Here is a 19564-nt window from a genome sequence, read left to right on the forward strand (position 1 = left end):
AATCATGAGGAGACCAAGTTTCAACAAGCAAACCAAAGAGACAAAAATATACTACAGAGGCTTAGAAAACTAAATTGTCAGTGCAACTGTAGCCCACAAAATGTAGGCACTGTATGTTCAACACAAAAATAAGACACAAGACATAGGAAACCATAGAAGACATAGAAAACATGAAGAATATGACTGATAAAGCAGAAAACTTAAATAGGACCCACAGTATCCCAAAATAATAATCAAAATTTCCAGGATACAACTGAAAATCACTTGCCATAACAAGAAACAGAAAAATCCCAACTTGAATGAGAAAAGACAATAGATAGCAATACTAAGATAAATAGGATACTGGAATTATCTGACAAGGATTTTACCATAGCCATCATAAAAATGCTTCCACAAGCAATTACAAATGCCCTTGAAACAAATGAAAAAAATTAAAATTTCATCAAAAATTTAAAAGACCAAATGGAAATTATGGAAATAGAAAAATACAATAACAAATTAAAAATTCAATAGAGGGGCTCAATAGCAGAATGAGTATGACAAAAGAAAAATTCAGTAAACTTGAAGATAAAATAATGAATTACTCATTCTGAACAACAGACAAAACAGACTACACACACACACACACACACACACACACACACACAGCCTCAGAAATCTGTGGGATGATAATAAAAAATCAAATGTTTTGTCTTCAGAGTCCCAGAAGAAGAGGAGAAACAGAATGGAGCTGAAGAAATGTTTGAAGAAATAATGGCTAAAATTTTCCTAAATTTTATGAAAGATATGAACCTATAGATTTAAGAAGCTGAGAAAATCTCAAATAGAATAAACTCAAAGAAATCCACATCAAGACACATTAAAATTAAAGGTTTATTTACTTTTGACAAAAGTTTGACAGCAGACACAGAGAAAGCAGCCAAACAACGTATTACTTATAGGGGGTCAACACATGACATTTTTCTCATCTGAAACCATAGAGGCCAGGGAGAAGTTATAAGACATTTTCCAAGCACTTAAAGAAAAGAGCTATTGACCCCGACTATGTACTTTGGGTATGAAGAGAAAATAAAGACATTTTTCAGACAGAGGAAATTTAAGAGAATTTGTTATCATCAGACTTACCCTTAAGGAATGGCTAAAGAGATGTCTAAATAGGAAGAAAATGACAACAAAATGAGATTAGGAATTCCAGAAGAGAAAGACAAAAAATGTAATGGGTGAAAATAATGGTAAGACTATTCTTTTCTGCATGATTTTTAAAAGATCACATTTGACCATTGAAGCAAAAATTATAAGGCCCTATATTCAATACAGAGAGAGAAAATATTCAAGATAATTGTATTTTCACAGTTGGAGTATAAAGAGACCAAAATGAAAATAATATTTCTATACTTCACTGGAAGTAGTAAAACATTAAGACTAGTACACTGTTGATACCTTTTATATTTATAACATCTAGAACAACCTCTAAGAAAACTATATAAAGAAATACACTCAAAATCATTAAAAATCAAAGTGATGTCCTAAAAATTGGTCAAGCAACTCACAGAAAGGCAAGAATAAAGAGATATACAAGAAACAGAGAGAATAAACAGCAAACAAACAATATGGAAGACTTAAGCCCTATCATATCAAAAATTACCTATAATATAAGTGATCTCAATATAGCAATTAGAAGACAGAGTTGGCAGAGCAGATTTTAAAAAATGGCCCAACTATATGCTATCTCTAAGAAATTCACTTCAAAAACAATCTAGGTAGGTTGAAAGTAAAAGGATGGAAAAAGATATGCCATGTAAACAAGAATTTAAAATAAAATTCAGAGTTCTCTGTCTTTATTAACACACTCAACTATGCTCAAATAATCTAATACATTGTGGGGCTCAGCCTTTGTGTAATTGATTGATGACTACAGTTTTGCAGACTTTCTTAGCTCTTCCTGAACCAAATTACTCAAGTATTAAGTCCAGGTCTTACTAACATTAGACAGAAGAGTAATAACGAGAAAACCATCTAGATGAACACACTGATATGAAATTGCTGGCAGGAGATTGGCTGGTCAGAAGAGCAGCCATAGCTAAAGGAAACATGTATGCAAGATCAGGTAGGTAAATAAGAGCCCAGCTTCATATTTTGCATTTGAAAGAGAGCTTTGATGCATTACAAAAATAGCAAGAAAGGAGGGACTAGTGGAAGGATGATTTTTATCATCAGTTCTATGGCTTGGCTTGTGGCTCTGCTCTTTTCAACATCTGTCAGTCTCCATCAGTGTATACCTGCATAAAAATTGAGGAAATTATCATTTGAAAGGTTATAAAATTGTCCACACAATGAATTTCACCTTCTTACTTGTAGTTTGACAGCTAGGTTAAGTTATGTCCAAATAAAATTAGCCTTCCATAAGATGCTTTCACATAATAAACTTCCTGGTACATATGGTGCCCTTTGGAGGGCCAGGAGCCTTACCCAAATGGACCTGAAAAACTGTTGACCAGACTTGACAGAATACAGTCTACCAAAGTGCTAGAAATCTCAGAGAGAAAAAAATGTGTCCCTTTCCTTCTCCCTGTCTCCCCTAGACCATTGTAGAAAATGAAGTTTTTTCTAAACATAGGTGGAAATATTCTAGACTTTCTATATTTCAATCAGTTCTAGAATGTCTTATGGGATCTAGAACCCATGAAAGCTACACTGAACCTGCAGAGAAATCCAGTGATTGCCCCCAACTCACTTGTAAACTCCCATATAAAAACTGCCATATACCTATAAATAGACCAGAACTAGGCCTTCCGTAATTTCATAAGAGGAGGCACAAGAGAGCTCAGCATGACATTAAAGTGGAAGTAAGGTATGATCTTCCTACAACCCTCCTGTAATCTTTCATGACCAATCATCATTTTCACTAGAAATACTAATTTAGATGTTTAGTCTGAGTGCAATCTTTTCCCTCTCAATATTCTCTCCCTAGTCAGATGCGGTAAAGGGACATGCTCTATGAACAGAGTGATAAGTTCAATTAATTTCATATTTCTAACTCCAGATTACGTTGTGACCTTGTGGGGAGATGGGGGTTAGAGGATGATGGGCTTGGATCATCTTTCCCAGCATGTAAAATTTTCTTCTTTCAATTCAGTACAGTTCAATTCAACAAACATTTATTGGGCATTTGACATAACAAGCAATCCAGAGTCAATAAACCAGAAAAAGAAGTAGCTGTCAGTTTCATAAAGGAGTATACTGAATACAACGACAACATCACAAAAAATATCTCTCCCTCTTTCCTTCCTTGTTTTCTTTTGCCCTTCCTTTCCTTCCTTCTTTCCTTTTCTTTTCTTTTTTTCTCCCCCCAGGTTTACTGAGATATAATTGACATGTAACATTGTGTAAGTTTAAGGTACACAATGTGATGATTTGATACTTGTATATATAATGAACGGATTACCCCAATAGGGTTGGTTAACACGTCCATCAACTCACAAAATTACCATTAGTGTGTGTGTGTGTGTGTGTGTGTGTGTGTGTGTGTGTGTGGTGAGAACATTTCTTACTGAGGCATTGTCTTCCCAAAGAGACATTAGCAAATTCAAATAAATATTGACTTCCACCAACATTCTCTAGCACCTTTCATTCACCAATCGACATCAATGCCCTCTTATATTAGGCATCATAAAAGCAGTCACTCCCTTTGCAGAGACCTAGGGAGCAATGATTTTCTCAAGGTCACCATTTGCTTTTCTGATGTACACAAAGCAAGCACCAGCACCTCTGCTCTTTGGTAAAGGCATCTCTCATACTGCAGTTTTCTGTCACCAACTATAATGCACTACTGGTGATTTTCATCTACTTCTATATGAAAACATGATAGAATGCCCCTCTTCCCTGGGTTATTTCCTTAGCTAGTGTATTTATTATATTAATATTTATCACTTGGATGTCATTTAATGAATGTCGGCAGGGGGGAGGGAGGAGATAGAATGCTCACAGAAAGAAGCTGTGCCATTAATTCAAATGGATGTTAAAGACACGCATGCACATTCACATGGCCATATGGGGGCTGTTTTAGGGCACTGAAGCAGTTAATTTTGTTTTAAAGACACAAGCTTAGATAACATAGATCTTTTTGACTTTGTTGAGAATTGAAATTATAAAGCATGCAAGGCTTCAGATCAAAATGCTATATCATTTTCCCCTCTCCACCTTATCTGAGGCACGTAATGCCCTTACAATGGCCCACTTCTTGAACTCTTTCCAATTTCAGATATTTCCCATCTCTTTTAATACCTCACTTCTTTTGCATCAATTACAGCCTGACCTAAAGCTGCACTGGAAGTGGAAGTGACATATAGTGGAATCCATTTAAATGAATTTCTGATGAAAGACTAAAACTGTTAAAAGAATAAATTTACTGCACAGAAATTTATACAAATCCCATATATGCTGTGAAATCCTCTTAAATGAAAAACTGATGGAAGATTAAAATGTTAAATGAATTAAAATCCACCATACTGGTGAAATATAATGATGATTTGACCTACTAAATGAATGGTTGAAATGGAGATATAAATTTGAAGTGCTCCAATGTATGTCCATTTTAAATGTGTGACAAGCCAGCATAACACAAAAATATGGCTTTCACTATTAAAGGAACACATTCTTTGTTGAACTAGGCATTATTTAGAAACACCTGTGTTGGTTCTTTGCATGATTAAAAAACAATAAAGGAAAAACATCCTGTTTCTTACAGAAGGTAACATTATACATTAACCTCTCCTTGTTTTCTAATATTTTATCACTTGATCTCTTCAGGTTATATTTCAGCTTGCATATAGTACCTAAGGGGTCAATAAGAATTGGACCTTCCCATTGCCGTTTCTACCCTTCAGTAGGGGTCCTTACTAAAGCAGAGTTTATCTCACTCATAGAATATACATTAGCCAAAAGTTAATATTAGGATATAAATTTTCAGTGAGACAGAGTTAGACAAGCAATTCCTACTAAGAATTACTACTCTACCCATCTAATTCCAAATTTAACATTAAAAAACTCTGCTGTAAAAAGTTCCTAGCAGTTAAAATAAGTTTGCAAACTAGTTTCTTGCCAGAAGAATTATAGGTTCCAATTCAGTTTAGGGCACAGGTGACATGTGTTTTGTTAGTAATAAACTTAAGCCTTGGTCACTCAAAAATCATACTCTCTAATTAGGTAAATTAGAAGGCTTTGATCATTGCCAGGTAAAAGAAAAACAACAAAAAAACAATTGCCCTATGGAAAACTTCACCCAGCAGTCCTTTGACCTATGTTCAGATTATATTATTACAGACATTTGCAATTAGAAGCTGTGGCCAGGAAAGAGTCATTATCCACAGAGGCACCTCTGGCAGTGCCTAAATTTCTGAGCATATGGCCAAATACACGTGACCAGTAATTCAAATGCATCTATTGACCATCAAATGATATGTAACTTGTCTTAAAGGAACAAGAGGGGCAGGGCTTTTATATCAGTTAGGTCTGACCAATCCTGAACCTGCATCTAGGGAGGAATAGAAAGTTGCCTGTGGAGAACTTTTGAATTTTTCATCAACTCTAGATATTCTTGGCTTGGGAATTATCCCAAGCTTCAGTAGAATTCCTAAGGAGAAGACAATCCCAGGGTACGGTTGCAAATGATCCAGGGTGGTCTGTGGTGGCAGTTGGAATAGCCTTGAAGTATTGTAAATGTCTTGGGTACTGCAGCATCCCTTAAATTACTGCATCTAAAAGGCCAGGTGTTCTGCCTTTAGTGGATAATCTTGATGTAATTTTCTGCACATTAGTTATGCACCAGCTTCTAAATCCCTCAAGAGCAAGAACTGAGTTTTGGTTATCTTTGCAATTCTAAGGAAACCCGAAACACTCAATAAATGTTTGTTTCCTTAAACTGAAACAGTACAGAGCAATTTTACTCTGGCTGAAGTCATAAGTAAACAAGACTTGGTGCTTTAGCACCCTCTGGGGGCCTGGGGGATACCATAGTTGGCTTCCCCTTATATTTTCTCATTGTTTCCAAAATATTTATGAGGTGCTCAGTACTAGGAATAGAATACCTATCCTCAAGAAGCTTTCTGCTGAAAGGTCCCGACTAACTGTTGTCCAGTGACTATCTATACTGCAACAGTTATTACCACAGCCTGTAGGAGGCCCGGAGATACAGTAGTAAACAAGGTATATTTCCACCCAAAGCAGCACTGATGGGAAAGAGGCAGTTGCAACTGAAGATAAGAAGTGTTCTGAGAGGCGTAAACAGAGAATGTAGGGGAGAAATAATATCTAAACTAAATTTTGAAGGATGAATAGAAGCTGAATAGGTAAAAGGGGTGTATAAATAAGAGGGGAGCTAATCTGCCAGTTGATGTAACTTTGTGGGTTCATATGTTCTGATATTTTAGATTTATTGGTTCCTCATTAACAGACATTTTCATTTTTCAAATAAATAATAAGAATATTTAACTTTATCAGGAGTTTGACACTTCTTTGAATAGCTGAATATTCATAGCTTATTTTTATGATTTCTTTCTGTATATATATATATATATATATATATATATATATATATATATATATATATATATATACACCAGATAGGTCAGGTGTTTCATATAAAATTAAATACTTTTTTTTTTTTCTTTGCGGTAGGCGGGCCTCTCACTGCTGTGGCCTCTCTCATTGCGGAGCACAGGCTCCAGACGCGCAGGCTCAGCGGCCATGGCTCACGGGCCCAGCCGCTCCACGGCATGTGGGATCTTCCCGGACCAGGGCACGAACCCGTGTCCCCTGCATCGGTAGGCGGACTCTCAACCACTGCGCCACCAGGGAAGCCCAAATACTTATTGATATTACTATTATCACTACTGTCATCTTAGGGCTTAAAGACTTCCAGTATTTATTAGAGTCAAAGTGGAAAAGTATTCTGACGTGAAAGACAACTAAGAAGTCTAAAAAATTATTTTTGAATATTTCAAAGACTTCTTTTTCTCGAGTCATTCTTTTTTGATTTCTAGTTTAAATATACTAGGAATTGGAAAACCATGCAAATCTCAAATTCTACATTACAGATCGAACTACCAAACTTCCATTTTGTATGCACTTCATCTTTTCTACACAGAGACTTGATATAAAGTGAGGTGACAGAAGTTATGACTATCTGGTTCACCTGATGGTGACTCAGGCTTCTCAGTTTATGTGAGCTCTCTGCCGACGCATCCTGGAACCATCTACTGCAGATTCCCTACAAAGCAGAGTTTCCAGAGGAGTAAATCTCTGATCACCTTCGTCAGAATCACCTAGAGAGCTTAGCTTTGTGAGATGCATAATCCTTGTCCCACGCCAGGTCTGTCGGGTCAGCACTGGGAGGAAGGCACGGAAAACTGAGTTTTCACAACAAAAAAATAACGAAAGTGGGCTTCCCTGGTGGCACAGTTGTTGAGAGTCTGCCTGCCGATGCAGGCGACACGGGTTCGTGCCTCGGCCCGGGAAGATCCCACATGCTGCGGAGTGGCTGGGCCCGTGAGCCATGGCCGCTGAGCCTGCGCGTCCAGAGCCTGTGCTCCGCAGCTGGAGAGGCCACAGCAGTGATGAGGCCCGCGTACCGCAAAAATAAATAAATAACGAAAGTAACTTTTGTGCACACTTCGGTTTTTAAATTGGTGAACCGTGATAGAAGGTAAATCTCCAAATCATGACACCTTGAAGTGGAGCCCAGAAATCCAATTCTCCTGTTGACAAGATTATGATTGAGAATAATAGAAAAATTAGAAAGAAAAAAAATATCTATATATATATCCCTGGTAGCATCTAGAGAGATTGGAGGGCAACACAATGGTGATAGGAAGGAAAAGAGATTCTTTCCCAACTAAGATGCAGCCGTACTCAGGAAGAACTGCAGTTCCCTAAAAGACAAGATGGAGTCAACAGCCTGTGAGAAATCATTAGGGGAATGTAGTGAGAAAAGGGAATAAACTCTGGAGTTCTGGCAGGGATCACACAAGCCCTGGGCAGGTACAATATAGGTCCTCAACAAATTTTTGTTGGATGGAAAGCTGGAAATTCTGGGTCTGCTTTTTAGTGTGTCAGTGTACTGGGAACTCATACAGCTGCACAGATTCCAGGAAAATGGGACTTTATGTGTTTCAATCACAAAGATACTCTGCAAGTTAAATTGTGAATTCCTGTTAGATTGCTTGCAAGTATGACATGCTGCAATGTCTCATATGGTATTTTCCTAGATACCTATAGGAGACAGATCGAGTAATATGGGTGCTTCGTGCCAGGACCAATCTAAAGCAAGTTTTCCAGGTATAAATAGACAATCATGATTAATTCCTGCTGTATTTGACGGTAAATACTGACAGAATTGATCAGATAAGCATCATTTTAACTGCAGCTTCATCCAGAACTTGGTATTTAGGTCAAGAGTTTGGGGATTTAAAACAGCACCAGATAATTTCCCTGGCAAAGTGTTAAAGTTAAAAGCTCTTGGCCTAGGAATTCAGAGGACAAGATTACAGCACTAATTCTGCCACTAATTCACTGTGAGAACTTGAACAGCCTATTGTATACTGATTAGTAAAATAAGAAAATTAGACTACTATTCTCAAGGCTCATGCCAGTCGTAATTAGTAGTATGCTGATGGGTAGTTAACAACTGGATTTCTAAAGGGGAAAAAGTCCTTATATTAGCATTTTCTAATTTATATGAAGTGAATACTCCCATTTTAGCTGATTTCAAGCTATCAGTATGATGTCACCCAATGCAGAGCTGGGAAGAGATGCACACAATTCTTGTAAGCTGGAAGGACGCAATATTCTATGGTAACATAATCATATTTTATGTAATTATTCCCCAATCTGGACAGTTACTTTTTTTTTCCTTTTTTTGCTCTTCTTCATTAAACTTTAGATTCCCAGAGGTGAAATTTCAAAGGATGTGTGTGAACATTTCTAAGGCTCTTGACAAATATTGCCAAATTATGTTCAGAAAGATTATACCAGTTTATGTACCCACAAACAGTGAGGAATGAATGCTTTGCCGTACAACTGCCAACACAGGGCATTATAATTTTTAGTACAGCTTTCTTAATTTGGCAGCTTTTTCTTCTGAATTTGTAGTTTCTAACTGGATAAACATTTAAGTATACTAGTTAACAATTAGTATTTCTTTCTTTGAAAAATGTCTGCTCATGAATTTTGCCATTTGTCTATTGTATTCTTCATGAGTTTTTCTAATTAATTTTTATAAGTACTTTAAAAGTTAAGTCTCTAACCCTTTGTTAATATGCTGCAAATATGTGATTATAAAGTTGTTTAATATCCTGAAGTATTATACCTTTTTTGAATTTAAAAAAAATTTTTAATATTATTTATTTTTTACCTTTTGACCCCCTTCACCCATTTCATTTTTCCCACCTTCCAGCCCTCGCCTCTGGCAACCACCAATCTGTTTTTTGTACCCACGAGCTTGGTTTCTTTCCTCTTTCCTTTTTTTTTTTTTTTAGATTCCACAGATAAGAGAGAGCATATGGTATTTGTCATTTGTCTTTCTCTATTTGACTTTTTATTTTAACATCTTTATTGGAGTATAATTGCTTTACAATGTTGTGTTAGTTTCTGCTGTATAACAAAGTGAATCAGCTATATGTACACATCCCCATATCCTCTCCCTCTTGCGTCTCCCTCCATACTCCCTATCCCACCCCTCTAGGTGGTCACAAAGCACCGAGCTGATCTCCCTGTGGTATGCAGCTACTTCCCACTAGCTATCTATTTACATTTGGTAGTGTATATATGTCAATGCCACTCTCTCACTTCGTCCCAGTTTACCCTTCCCCTCCCTATGTCCTCAAGTCCATTCTCTATGTCTGCGTCTTTATTCCTGTTCTGCCCCTAGGTTCCACAGAACCAATTTTTTTTTTAATTCCATATATATCTGTTAGCATATGATATATATTTTTCTCTTTCTGACTTACTTCACTCTGTATGACAGACTCTAGGTCCATCTACCTCACTACAAATAACTCAATTTCGTTTCTTTTTATGCTGAGTAATATTCAACTGTATATATGTGCCACATCTTCTTTATCCATTCATCTGTCGATGGACACTTAGGTTGCTTGCATGTCCTGGCTATTGTAAATAGAGCTGCGATGAACATTGTGGTACATGACTTTTTTTGAATTATGTTTTTTTCAGGGTATATGCCCAGTAATGGGATTGCTGGGTCATATGGTAGCTCTATTTTTAGTTTTTTAAGGAACCTCCATACTGTTCTCCATAGTGGCTGTATCAGTTTATATTCCCACCAACAGTGCAAGAGGGTTCCCTTTTCTCCACACCCTCTCCAGCATTTATTTGTAGATTTTTTGATGATGGCCATTCTCACTGCTGTGAGGTGATACCTCATTGCAGTTCTGATTTGCATTTCCCTAATGATTAGTGATGTTGAGCATCTTTTCATGTGTTTGTTGGCAAACTGTATATCTTCTTTGGAGAAATGTCTATTTTGGTCTTCTGCTCATTTTTGGATTGGGTTGTTTCCTTCTTTGATACTGAGCTCCATGAGCTGCTTGTATATTTTGGAGATCAATCCTTTGTCAGTTGCTTTGTTTGGAAATATTTTCTCCCATTCTGAGGGTTGTCTTTTTGTCCTGTTTATAGTTTCCTTTGCCGTGCAAAAGCTTTTAAGTTTCATTAGGTCACATTTGTTTATTTTTGTTTTTATTTCCATTTCTCTAGGGGTGGGTCAAAAAGGATCTTGCTGTGATTTATGTCATAGAGTATTGTGCCTATGCTTTCCTGTAAGAGTTTTATAGTGTCTGGTCTTACATTTAGGTCTTTAATGCATTTTGAGTTTATTTTGTGTATGGTGTTAGGAGTGTTCTAATTCTTTTACATGTAGCTGTCCAGTTTTCCCAGCACCACTTGTTGAAGAGGTTGTCTTTTCTCCACTGTATACTCTTGCCACCTTTATCAAATATAAGGTGACCGTATGTGTGTGGGTTTATCTCTGGGCTTTCAATCCTGTTCCAATGCTCTATATTTCTGTTTTTGTGCCAGTCCCATACTGTCTTGATTACTGTAGCTTTGTAGTATAGTCTGAAGTCTGGGACCCTGATTCCTCCAGCTCTGTTTTTCTTTCTTAAGATTGCTTTGGCTATTCGGGGTCTTTTGTGTTTCCATACAAACTGGGAAATTTTTTGTCCTAGTTCTGTGAAAAATGTCTTTGGTAGTTTGATAGGGATTGCATTGACTCTGTAGATTGCTTTGGGTACTAGAGTCATTTTCACAATGTTGATTCTTCCAGTTCAAGAACATGGTATATCTCTCCATCTGTTTGTATCATCTCTATTTAATTTCATCAGTGTCTTATAGTTTTCTGCATACAGGTCTTTTGTCTCCTTAGATAGGTTTATTCCTAGGTATTTTATTCTTCTTGTTGCAGTGGTAAATGGGAATGTTTCCTTAATTTCTCTTTCAGGTTTTTCATCATTAGTGTATAGGAATGCAAGAGATTTCTGTGCATTAATTTTGTATCCTGCCACTTTACCAAATTCACTGATTAGCTCTACTAATTTTCTGGTAACAACTTTAAAATTCTCTATGTATACTATCATGTCATCTGCAAACAGTGACAGCTTTACTTCCTCTATTCCGATTTGGATTCCTTTTATTTCTTTTTCTTCTCTGATTGCTGTGGCTAAAACTTCCAAAACTATGTTGAATAATAGTGGTAAGAGTGGGCAACCTTGTCTTGTTCCTGAACTTTGAGGAAATGGTTTCAGTTTTTCACCATTAAGAATGTTGTTGGCTGTGGGTTTGTCATATGTGGTCTTTATTATGTTGAGGATAGTTCCTTCTATGCCTACTTTGTGGAGAGATTTTATCATAAATGTGTGTTGAATTTTGTCAGAAGCTTTTCTGCACCTATTGAGATGATGATATGTTTTTTATCCTTAAATTTATTACTATGGTGTGTCACATTGATTGATTTGCATATATTGAAGAATCCTTGTATTCCTGGGATAAACCCCACTTAATCATGGTGTATGATCCTTTTAATGTGCTGTTGGATTCCGTTTGCTAGTATTTTGTTGAGGATTTCTGCATCAGTGATATTGGCCTGTAGTTTTCTTGTTTTGTGACATCTTTTTCTGGTTTTGATATCAGGGTTGTGGTGGCCTCGTAGAATGAGTTTGGGAGTGTTCCTCCCTCTGCTATATTTTGGAAAACTTTGAAAAGGAAAGATGCTAGCTCTTCTCTAAATGTTTGATTGAATTTGCCTGTGAAGCCATCTGGTCCTGGGCTTTTGTTTGTTGTAAGATTTTAAATCACAGTTTCAATTTCAGTGCTTGTGATTGGTCTGTTTATATTTTCTATTTTTCCTGGTTCAATCTTGGAAGGTTGTGCTTTTCTAAGAATTTGTCCATTTCTTCCAGGCTGTCCATTTGATTGGCATATAGTTGCTTGTAGTAATCTCTCATGATCCTTTGTATTTCTGGAGAGTCAGTTGTTACTTCTCCTTCTTCATTTCTAATTCTGTTGATTTGAGTCTTCTCCCTTTTTATCTTGATGAGTCTGGCTAATGGTTTATCGATTTTGTTTATCTTCTCAAAGAACCAGCTTTTATTTTATTGATCTTGGCTATCATTTCCTTCATTTCTTTTTCATTTATTTCTGATCTGATCTTTATAATTTCTTTCCTTCTGCTATCTTTGGGTGTTTTTGTTCTTCTTCTCTAATTGCTTTAGGTGTAAGGTTATGTCGTTTGTTTGAGATTTTTCTTGTTTCTTGAGGTAGGATTGTATTGCTATAAACTTCCCTCTTGGAACTGCTTTGCAGCATCTCATAGGTTTTGGGTCATCGTGTTTTCATTGTCCTTTGTTTCTAGTTATTTTTTGATTTCCTCTTTGATTTCTTCAGTGATCTCTTTGTTATTTAGTAGTGTATTGTTTAGCCTCAATGTGTTTGCATTTTTTACGGTTTTTTTCTTGTAATTGATATCTAGTCCCATAGCATTTTGGTCGGAAAAGATACTTGGTACATTTTCAAATATCTTAAATTTACCAAGGCTTGATTTGTGACCCAAGGTATGGTATGGTCTATCCTGGAGAATGTTCCATGAGCACTTGAGAAGAAACTCTATTCTGTTGTCTTGGATCAAATGTCCTATAAATATCAATTAAGTCCATTTTATTTTAATGTATCATTTAAAGCTTGTGTTTACTTATTTATTTTCATTTTGGATGATCCGTCCACTAGTGAAAGTGGGGTGTTAAAGTCCCCTACTATGATTGTGTTACTCTCGGTTTCCCCTTTTATGGCTGTTAGCATTTGCCTTATGTATTGAGGTGCTCCTATGTTGAGGGCATAAATATTTACAATTATTATATCTTCTTCTTGGATTGATCCCTTGATCATTCTGTAGTGTCCTTCTTTGTCTGTTGTAATAGGCTTTATTTTAAAGTCTATTTTTTGTCACATGAGAATTGCTGCTCCTGCTTTGCTTTTATTTCCATTTGCATGGAATATCTTTTTCCATCACCTCACTTTCAGTCTGCATGTGTCCCTAGGTCTGAAGTGGGCTTCTTGTAGACAGCATATATACAGGTCTTGTTTTTGTATCCATTCAGCCAGTCTATGCCTTTTGGTTGGAGCATTTAACCCATTTACATTTAAGGTAGTTATCGATATGCATGTTCCTATTACCATTTTCTTAATTGTTTTGGGTTTGTCATTGTAGGTCTTTTCCTTCTCTTGTGTTTCCTGCCTGAGGAAGTTCCTTTAGCATTTGTTGTAAAGCTGGTTTGGTGGTGCTGAATTCTCTTAACTTTTCCTTTTCTGTAAAGGTTTGAATTTCTCCATCAAATCTGAATGAGATCCTTGCTGGGTAGAGTAAATTTTTTTTGTAGGTTTTTCCCTTTCATCACTTTAAATATGTCCTGTCACTCCCTTCTAGATTGCAGAGTTTCTGCTGAAACATCAGCTGTTTACCTTATGGGGATTCCCTTGTATGTTATTTGTTGCTTTTCTCTTACTGCTTTTAATATTTTTTCTTTGTATTTAATTGTTGATAGTTTGATTAATATGTGTCTTGGGGTTTTCCTGGTGGTGCAGTGGTTGAGAGTCCACCTGCCGATGCGGGGGATGCGGGTTCATGCTCCAGTACAGGAGGATCCCACGTGCTGTGGAGAGGCTGGGCCCATGGGCCATGGCCGCTGGGCCTGCACGTCCAGAGCCTGTGCTCTGCAACGGGAGAGGACACAGTGGTGAGAGACCCACATACCACAAAAAAAAAAAAAAACAAGAAAAAACAAACAAAAAAATATGTGTCTTGTCGTGGTTCTCCTTGGATTTATCCTGTATGGACTCTGCACTTCCTGGACTTGATTATTTCCTTTCCCATATTAGGGAAGTTTTCAACTATAATCTCTTCAAATATTTTCTCAGTCCCTTTCTTTTTCTCTTGTTCTTCTGTGACTCCTATATTTTGAATGTTGGTGTGTTAAAGTTGTCCCAGAGGTCTCTGAGACCATCCTCAAGTCTTTTCATTCTTTTTTCTTGATTCTGCTCTGTGGTAGTTATTTCCACTATTTTGTCTTCCACATCACTTATCCATTCTTCTGCCTCAGTTATACTGCTATTGATTCCTTCTAGAGAATTTCTAATCTCATTTATTGCATTGTTCATTGTTGTTTATTTGCTCTTTAGTTCTTCTAGGTCCTTATGAAATGTTTCTTGTATTATCCCCATTCTATTTCCAAGATTTTGGATCATGTTTACTATCATTACTCTGAATTCCTTTTCAAGTAGACTGCCTATTTCCTCTTCATTTGTTTGGCCTGGTGGGTTTTTACCTTGCTCCTTCATCTGCTGTGTGTTTCTCTGTCTTCTCATTTTGCTTAATTTACTGTGTTTGGTGTCTCCTTTTTGCAGGCTGCAGGTTCATAGTTCCCGTTGTTTTTGGTGTCTGCCCCCAGTGGCTAATGTTGGTTCAGTGGGCTGTGTAGGTTTCCTGGTGGAGGGGACTGGTGACTGTGTCCTGGTGGATGAGGCTGGATCTTGTCTTTCTGCTGGGCAGGACCATGTCCGGTGGTGTGTTTTGGGGTGTCTGTGAACTTAGTATGATTTTCAGCAGCCTCTCTGCTAATGGGTGGGGTTGTGTTTCTGTCTTGCTAGTTGTTTGTCATGGTTTTCCAGCACTTGAGCTTGCTGGTTGTTCAGTGGAGCTGGGTCTTAGCATTGAGGCAGAGATCTCTGGGAGAGCTCTCACTGATGGGTATTACATGGGACCGGGAGGTCTCTTGTGGTCCAATGTCCTGAACTCGGCTCTCCCACCTCAGAGGCTCAGGCCTGACACCTGGCCTGAGCCACAAGACCATGTCAGCCACATGGCTTTGGGAAGTCTGAAGTCTTCTGCCAGCACTTAGTAGGTGTTCTGTAGGAGTTGTTCCACATGCAGATGTATTTTTGATGTATTTGTGGGGAGGAAGGTGATCTCCACATCTTACTCCTCCACCATCTTGAAGGTCTTCTCTCTATTTGACTGCTTTCACTAAGCTTAATGCCCTCAAGGTCCATGATTTCATCCTTTTTTATGGCTGAATAATAGTTTATGGTATATATTGGGTTGGCAAAAGTGTTTGTTCAGATTTTTCCATAAGTTGGTACAGAAAAACCCAAACTAATGCTTTGGCCAGCTATATATGTATAGTATATATCTATCTTACACCTTCTTTATCCATTCATCCATCAGTGGACACTTAGAATATTTCCATATCTTGGCTGTTATAAATAGTGCTGCCGGGTACACGGGGGTGCACGTATCTTTTTGAGTTAATGTTTTCATTCTGTTCAGATAAATACCCAGAAGTAGAATTGCTGGATCATAAGGTAGTTCTTTATTTTAATTCTTTGAGGAACCTCCACACTCCTTTCCATAATGGTTGCACCAATTTAAATTCCCACCAACAGTGCACAAGACTTGTCTTTTTTCCATGTCCTTACCAAAATGTGTTATTTCTTGTCTTTTTGATAATAGCCATTCTAACAGGTGTGAGGTGATAGCTCATTGTAATTTGTATTTTACCTTTTAAAATTAAATCTGTGGACAGTTTGCCATGCCTTCACCAGCTTTTCTGGGTTTTATTTTACATTTAATTATTTAAACCATCTGAATTTACCTTGACATATAGTATATGAAAAGGCTCTGCAATGTATTTCCCCCCTACCAAATTTTGCCAATTTCTACTACCTCTTTTTTGAAATATCTCTCTCTTTCCAACTTAATTTATGACATCATCTTCAGCAAATGTTGAATTTTAATATATTTAGGGATCTGTTTTTGCCCACATAACCTTTTCTATTTATCTGTCTACTCTCATGCCAGTACTTTCCTATGGTAATATATGCCATGTTATAACTAATTTCAGTATCTATTAGGTAAGTCCCATAGTTAAAAGGCCCATAGTTAAAAGGAGATTTCAAAGAACTAAACTTTTATAAGTAGTAAGTAATCCTGAAGCGTATTTATAAAACTGGCTTATTCCATTGAGAATGTGATGGTGGTGGTGGTGGTAGGGAATCAGTTGTATTTCCACAGGACAAACACATTTATATCTATATTCCACAATCATCTGTCTGGTAGCAGTTATCTGCAATTTAAAGGGTTGTTAAAAATCTTAAAAGCAATGAAAGCTGCAGAAATGCTGTAGAATCAGGTGACCTGAAAGAATGTGTTTAGGCAACACTTAGTTTTCAGCCCATTTCAAAGTTTTTCACACTTTTTCCTGTTGTCTCTGTGGTAGGCAGAATAATGGCTCCCTAGATGTCCATGTCCTAACCCCAGAGCCAATGAATATGTTACCTTGTTTGGTAAAAGAGATTATGCAATTGTGATTACACTGAGGATCTTGAGGTTGGGAGATAGTCATGGATTACCCAGGTAGGCTCATTGCAATCACAAGGATCCTTGTAATAAAAGAGAGCAGCAGGAGAATCAGAATCAGAGAAGGAGATTTGATGATGGAAGCAGAGGTCCAACTGATGCAACTGCTGGCTCTGAAAATGGTGGGAGGATGCCATGAGCTAAGGAATGCAGGTGGCCTCTAGAAACCAGAAAAGGCAAGGAAACATATTCTCCCCAGGACCTTCAGTAGAAAGGCAGGCCTGCTGACATCTTGCTCTTAGGTTGGTGAGACCCATTTCTGATTTTTGACCTCAGAACTATAGGATAATAAATTTGTGTTATTTTAAGCCACTAAGTTTGTGATAATATTTTTACAGAAGCAATAGGACATTAATACAGTCTCCAATCACCCTCCACTTTAAGATCATAATTATCTCAAAGAAGGATTATTCTTGATCACATAAAAGACTACTCCCACTCTTTTTGGCCTGATTATTTACACAGGTGCAGCAAGAATGCTAATGAACCTCTTTGAGATTGCCTTGCAAATCTACAGCTGTATAGTATCAAACAACCACTGAGGTCTTAAACTTAATTTCTGTCTGAAAGTTTCCATAGGAATCTCTGATTGAACCTTACTAAATATTTCATTTGTTCTCATAAGACTAGAAAAACAAGCCCAAGAAAACATCTACTCCATATTTCACCTTCAGTACCTTATAAATTTGCATGAATTCCTCTATTCTGAGGGTCCCCTAATTTTTGTCTCCTGCCTTGTAAGAAAGAGACCATCTTACCACCTATAAGACCAGAACTTTGTGAGCCAATATTCCTGGGGGGTTTTGTAGCCATTTGTTCCATATGTAAAATCAACTTCTTAAAGGTGACTTGTCATATTTGATCAAATGTACTTTATTTTCAAAAGTGACATTTCAGGTGAGGCATTGGTTGCATAATTGACTTGTCCAATTATAATCTGGTTAAACAGAGAACAGATTCCTATTGAACCTACACACATAAGCATATTACTATCAAAAGTAAAGACACTTACTCAGAGCTTTGGAATTCTAGGAAGTCAGTGAGAATCAGCTATTATTTTAAGACATTTCATTTTAGTTTACACAAGCAGCATTTACTAAACTGTTGTACATTATAAATAGCTTTAAAGAAGATAGGACTTCTTCATCTACCCAGAAAATAGAAAAATAAGACAACAATATTCTAAAATAATTACTACAATAAAAATTCCTCATCAGTTCACTTAGATCTATTAAATTACTTCTTGATCTACTGGATCTTGGGCTACCAGTTTCATGAAGCCATCTATTTTCAGCTAAAAGCAGCTGTGAAAATCCAGAGCCATCCACTGTTAGATTCTGAGAGCAAACTTTTTCTGTGAGAACTCAGGTGGTAAATATTTTAAGATCTGCATGCCAGATGTTCTCTGTTACAACTGTTCAACTCCACAATTGTAGCAAAAAGTCAGCCAGAGACAACACATAAATAACTGGGCATGAGTATGTTTCAATAAAATTTTATTTACAAAAACATGCAGTGGCTATTTTTGGCCAGCAGGCCATAGATCACTGACTCTTGTTATAAAAAATGTAAGATCAGCCCTGATATGTGAACACTTCGAAGTACAGGCTTTTTCCTTGAGGCTCTGAAACTCTCATTCTTTGTTGAAGACACAACCTCTTCCCTGTAGCTTATAGTGGAGCCCCCATGAAAGCATCAGAATAAAACAAACACTATCTGAAGATGACAGAGAATTAATGGCCGTGGTTAATTTATTACTGATAATTTTCAAATGTGAAAATTTGATGAGGTTTCTGATATGAATAATACAATTGAAAAGCAGCAGATGGTTGTTTCTGCGACATGAAAAATAAAGACGATAAAGCCATTCCAAAAAACAGTTCCTGAGTAATGATTAAGTCTATTTTCAAAGATGTCTTTGAATGTTATATCTACTTTATTAAATGGAAGAGCACTTTTAAGAGAAGAAATCTTAAGATATAGCATAAAATAATTCTGAGAGGTAATATATATGACATACAAAGAATATAGCAAGGATATCAAGTAAGGAGTTTCAACAAGTCTGGAATAGGGACCCAACATGTATAAAACTCCTTGGCTAAGTTTTATGTTCATCTCCAGTTAAGAACCACTGGCCTAGGACTTCCCTGATGGCACAGTGGTTAAGAATCCACCTCCCAATGCAGGGGACACGGGTTCAATCCCTGGTCCGGGAGGATCCCACATGCTGTGGAGCAACAAAGCCCATGTGCAACAACTACTGAGCCTGTGCTGTAGAGCCCACGAGCCACAACTACTGAGACCCACGTGCTGCAACTACTAAAGCCCACGTGCCTAGAACCCATGCTCTGCAATGAGAGAAGCCACCTCAATGAGAAGCCCCCACTCACCACAACCAGAGAAAGCCCATGTACAGCAATGAAGACCCAACACAGCCAAAAATTAAAAAAAAAAAAAAAAAAGAACCACTGGCCAGAAGACGGTAACTTTTGGGACGTATGGGATTTGATTTTACTCTACTTACAAGCTCCTGAGATATCCTGTTATGGTTTTGTGGATGCTGGCAGAAGACATGAGACTCCTTGG

The sequence above is a fragment of the Phocoena phocoena genome, chromosome 4 (genome assembly GCF_963924675.1).
Source record: "Phocoena phocoena chromosome 4, mPhoPho1.1, whole genome shotgun sequence".
In the NCBI taxonomy this organism is placed as follows: domain Eukaryota; kingdom Metazoa; phylum Chordata; class Mammalia; order Artiodactyla; family Phocoenidae; genus Phocoena; species Phocoena phocoena.